The sequence below is a fragment of the Parus major genome, chromosome 19 (genome assembly GCF_001522545.3).
Source record: "Parus major isolate Abel chromosome 19, Parus_major1.1, whole genome shotgun sequence".
Lineage (NCBI taxonomy): Eukaryota > Metazoa > Chordata > Aves > Passeriformes > Paridae > Parus > Parus major.
Genome location: NC_031787.1, coordinates 470,392 through 475,790, shown reverse-complemented (window position 1 = coordinate 475,790; position 5,399 = coordinate 470,392). Strand labels below are relative to the sequence as shown.

Below are 5,399 nucleotides of genomic sequence, written 5' to 3'. Positions count from 1 at the left end.
GATGGATGGATGCTCCCAGTGGCCGGTCAGTGGCAGGTGCAGGTCACACACAGCTGCTGCGGGAAATGCCAGAGAGCCTTAGGCTGCTGTGCCAGGAGCAGGGAGCTCCTGGGGGTTCATCGATGTGCAAAGCGCAGTCCTTTGCCACAGCCACGGGGAGCCGCACACCCGCCCGGCCCCGAGCCCGCTCCGGGCACTGTTAACGGCGTTGTCATGGGAAACGGCACTGCTGGAATATACCGGGATATACCGGGGTGTGCCAGATGTGCCAGATGTGCTGGGATATACCGGGGTGTGCCAGATGTGCCAGATGTGCTGGGATATACCAGGGTGTGCCAGATGTGCCAGATGTGCTGGGATATACCGGGGTGTGCCAGGGTGTGCCAGGATACACCGGGATATACCGGGGTGTGCCAGGATGTACCGGGATGTGAGGCTGGAAGCCACCAGTGTACTCCAGTGTCATGGACAGGATCCTAGAATGGTTCTGGTTCTGCCCCCCTTCGGCCCCCTAAATCTCCCCTGTATCTATGACCCCTCCCTGCAGGCCACGCTTGGCTGCAGACCCTATTGCAGCTCTCCTTGGTCACAGCAATGCTCGTGGCTGTGCCTTCCCTGCAGGCTCTGCCTCTCTCACCCTCTGCCATTCCCTCATGGATAAGCAGCTCTCCATGGGCTGGGAAGAGCCGTGGATGTGGCCGCTGGGGTTGGGATTGTGTTGGAAGTGCTGCAGCCGCAGGACAGCAGCACTGGGATCCCCATCCTTGGACGTGTTCAAAACGTGCCTGGACGTGGCCCTGAGCAGCCTGACCCGACTTTGCAGTGTTCATTTGCTCCAGGGCTGGGCTGGGGACCTCCAGGCGTCCCTTCCAGCCTAAATCCTTCTATGATTTATATCGAATTCTCTCCGGTATTTCTGCAGTTCTGGGAAGCCTTCAGTGATGTATGGTTGAACGGCTCTGATCCGACGCTGGCCAAGGAGGGATTTAGTGGTCCTGGCTCCTTCCATCTCATTCACATTGTCCTTCTCAAGGACAGCTGAACATCTGCTGCCCATAGGTAACTCCAGGCCGCCGCTCCCCGCCTGGGTGTGAAACCTCTGCCTGCCTCCATCCCCGGCTCTGACCTGCCCTCGGAGCTCTCAAGTGATTGTTTTCATCCTGCTCCCGCTGTCTGGGGCTTTCCAAGTGTTGATTAAAAGGTACCATCGCTGCAAAATGTGCTGTCCCTGAGTGGCTGTAGCTTTCAGCAAGGGAGATTCAGTGTTTACTGGAACGGTCAGCACCGAGTCCCTGCCAGATGTCAGCCCTGACCCCCAGCAGTTTCGGCAGCAGATCCGAAACTGGAAGATTGTTTTGTATTCTTGAAAGCGAGGGAAAAAAGCAGGGCATGTTTATCGTGGAGATATTACTTTCCACTGCCTGTGTGCTCTGTGATGGCCAAAGTGTGTTCAAAGAGACTCTCAAACCTCCTTTGTGCAGGGAGTGGGGCTGGAAAATCTCAGCCCAGGGGGGGAAAACCGAAGCAAATCGTGGGCAACAGAGATGTAACTGGTTACACTCAGCCAGAACATGAACTTTAGACACTGCCTGTGCTCCAGTTTGTGTCTGCAGCACCGAGGGGCCCTGAGGAAAAGGCGGTGGAGCTCTGTTTTCTCACAGCCAGATCCTTGTGGTGCTGAAGGGAACACAGAGCAGGCAGGGCTGAGCTGCCTCCCTCCCCTCCCAGTGCACCCTGCAAATGCCAGGTGATGGCTCCCAGAGCCCTGATAATTCTGACCATGACTCAGAGAACAAAAATCAAGAGCAGAGCCTCAAATTAAGAATTATTAAAAAAAAAAAAAAAAAAGCAGCTCTTATTGGGTACATTTTTTTGTGTTCTGCTTTTCAAGCCATAAGGTTTATGCCTCTGGCTTTTCTGTGCATCCTGAGGGGCTCAGAGTTTGCCTTTCAGAAATGTGAAATATGAGCTTCCCTCAGGCATAGGACTCTGGGAGATGGGGATTACAGAACCTGAGAGGCGAGTGATGCATTTGCTGATGGCAACAGCGCTGTGGATCCACAGAGGATGTTCTCCACCCAAAAGTCCTTGCAGGGAACTGTAACTCCCCACACAGGTTGGGGGACACCAGCCCGTCCTGCTTTGAGCTGACGTGGAGGTTGGAAGGGAGCAGCTCAGCCATGGGGTGACCTTGAGATGAGCTCCCTGTGCCAAAACACTTGTCAAGGTGGGGATCTGACAGAGCAGAGGAGGTGGGGAGCTCCTGCTCTCATCCCAGCACCAGCCAGGATTCCCTCACACCTCCTGGTGCTCCTCCAGAGCTGCACCCCTGCAGGATTCTGCCGGTGCATTCCTGGCCACCTCTGGGCTGTTCCTCTCGAGTCAATGCTGTTTTCCAATCTTCCTCCCTGAGCAGCAGCAGCAGCAGATCCTCCCTCAGACGGGCTCTGCCCAGCCCTGGCTGCCTCTCCCCATGGCTGTGGGGCCAGCACAGCCCCTCTGTTCAGCAGTGCCTGTGCTGGGAACATCTCCCCGACACTCCCAGCCTGTGCTCCCTGTGAGCGATGGTGTGGGAAGGGGAGCCAGGTCCCCACACCTCTCCAGACCCCATGGATGCCTGGCACAGCCAGCAGGGATCACGAGAAGCTGCCTCTGTCTCTCCCCCGAGGGTGTGTAAGGGATGATCCAGAGCCTCTTGTTGCTCCATCCCTCTGGAGCTTGAGAGAAACGCTGCTGGAGGAGAGAAGCCCCTTGGTTTGCGGCGACGGGCAGCGTTTTTGGGGCTGTTTCGCTGAGTTCCTTCTCTCTCTCTCCACCAAGCCGCACTCCAGCTCTCAGCTTGCCGGGGCAGCCGTGACTCTGTCGGTGTGCTGGGGCTTGGCTGTGCTCCGAGCAGCCCTGGGGTGCCGGTTCCGAGCGGCGGGGCTGAGCCCCGGGGCCCGGCCGCGCTCCCTGGCAGCAGCCCCGGCACAAACGCGGCGCTGGCGCTTCCTCCCGGCAGCGCGGCCAGGAGGGGTCGGCTGAGGACAGGAGCAGCCCGGGGGTGCCGGAGGGCTGGGGTCGCTGCTGGCCGCTGCCAAGTTGGGAATTGCTGCCGTGCCTCGTCTCTTCCGCCGGCTTTTGAGGTGTTTCGGGTTCTGTTCTTTGCCGGCGTCCATCAGCAGCCCCGGGAATTTGGGGCTTTTCCCTGATGTCAGAACTCCCGCTCTCGCCACACACAAACAACCCGTTCCCTCCAAACTGTCCTTCTTGCACAGCCATTGCTAAATTTTCCTCCCAGCTGCCAAGTTTCACCTGTTGTCTCAAGCGATGTCATCTCCATCCCCCAGGTCCCCGATGCCCTGAGATAACGGAGGCTTCACTGTCCTCTCCTTTATTCCCGGGAGCAGGGGAGATTCCTCAAACTGCCCGCGGATGTTTGAAGCTGCTGCTCAGTGCCCTGGCATCAGCCGTGTGCCAAAATCTGCCCCAGGGATGGGCAGGGATGGAAGGTTTCAAAGCTTTCGGGTTCACCCCTGCGCTGCCACCCAGATCCCGTTGCCCACGGTGATGTTTTGGTTCAACTCGGCCAGCTCAGACGTCATTTGTAACTAGCACATGGATAATATTTCAATTTAATTAATTCAATTAATCTTTGACTGCAGAATGTTGCCTCGGGCCAGGTGAGCTGCACGCTGAAGAGTGTGCAGACAGAGCATTGATGAAATATTTCACTATTTCAAAGGAAAATTTGGGAGATTTTTTTGTTCCAGCATGGAACTGGATTTTATTTCAGGGCTGAACACATAAAGCAAACCCAGCCATTGCACTTCAGGCTGAAGCAGGCTTTTTTCACTTTGAATCCCAATTATTAGTTATTTAGCTTTGGTTTCAGGGGTAGAATTCACAGAGATCCTGGGTTTAGGTAGAACTGACAAGCATCAGGCTTTTAGGTGCCTTGGAATTGCTTAGGGAAGGCGTTTCCCAGTCCCAGAGGTGATGGATCTGGGGAGCTCCAGCCTGATCAGGTGAGAGAGCTGGGAGCTGTGTGGAGGCTTCAGGAAGGTGTCCAGAGATGAGATGGGTGAGACCCCCCCAGCTGCAGGGCCACCGCTGTCATGCCTTAACCCAGGGGGATGCGAGAAGCAGCCAAGCACCCGGACAAAGAGCGAGAGGAGACTGAGGGAGAAGCCGTGAGAGCTCCCCCGGGGGTGCTGCATGAGAACATCCTCGGGATCAGCATCACTTGAAGGAGACAGCGGCTTTGGGGTGGTGTTTGTGAGGGGAAGTGTTCCCGCAGGGAATGCGGCCGATGCCCGGAGCGGGCAGTGCCCGAGGGACGGGACCCGGCCCGGGCACACCGGGGCTGCGGGCACGGGCTGCTCCGCTCACAGTCCCTGCCATCCCTGCTGGAGCTGCTTCTCCTCGCAGCACTTCACAACTCAGCACTCTCGAGTTAATTAGAGAACCATCTGCCCCCTTCTCGCACATCATAAAAGCGTGTTTAAAGCCGGGCGATAAAAGGGAGCTGGGCTGGGTCACTGCGGGCTCCGAGCCCTGCAGCGCTCCCTGGCCCGCTCTCAGACCAGGTGCGAAGGATGTTTGAGTCCATCTGAACTTGCTCTGCTGCCAGCTTCCTCGAGAGACTCCCAAGCATTTCACAGCTCGCTCTCAGGCACGCTTTGTTCTCTAACAGTCTCCTACAGCCTGTCCCTGCTTAACTCTCCTGGCTCCCTCTCGCTCCCGGTGCTGAGTTCTTGTTTTCCAAAGGAAACTTGGAACCTCACCCGGTGCCAGCTCCTGGTGGTGGCCAGCAGGTCTGACCCTGGTTTGGTCTTCAGATGGCTCTAGACCTTTCTGGGTGGCTGTGGACAGAGCAGCCCCTGTCCCCTTCCTGAGCATGCAGACTGTAGGACGTGACCTGGAATGGCTTTGGGCACATCCTGGGGGACACGGGACAGTGAGCACACAGGGACAGCTGCTCCAGCTGCGCTCGTGCCCGTCACTAAACACCGGGAGAGCTCCTCTTCCCTCACTTCTGCCTGGAGGACAAGTTTCCCTCCCATCCTGGTGTGCAGGGCAGAACAACTCGCCAGATGTTTCATGTTAAAAACTCCCTCTTCCTCCTTTCTGCTTTCTTGAAGGAGTCTCAGACGGGGAGGTGAGGACCCTGTCTGCTCTGCTGAGGACCACCTAATCTGATCAGGTCCCTTCTGGCACGAGGCACATCCAGGCTGCCATCAACCCCACATTTGAATATTGAGATGGAGTGCAGCCCTGGGCACAGAGCCACGGAGCAAATCGGGTCAGCAGAGAGCTGTGAAGCTGCAGAACCAGAGCCTGCAACATCCTGCAAACCCACGGGGCTGTTTGCAGGAGTTCAGGGCTGTGGAGAGTCACCAGTGTTGTGGGACCGTGTG

General features: G+C 57.0%; 1 long non-coding RNA gene across 1 annotated transcript in view; it reads left to right on the top strand.

Moving 5' to 3' along the window:
- The window catches only part of LOC117245293, a 4,349-nt gene extending 3,131 nt beyond the window's left edge, over window positions 1–1,218 (top strand). Inside the window, exon 2 of the long non-coding RNA XR_004499866.1 lies at window positions 923–1,218. This is a non-coding gene — a long non-coding RNA (uncharacterized LOC117245293). The remainder of the gene's footprint in view (window positions 1–922) is intronic.
- Window positions 1,219–5,399: the final 4,181 nt, after the last annotated feature.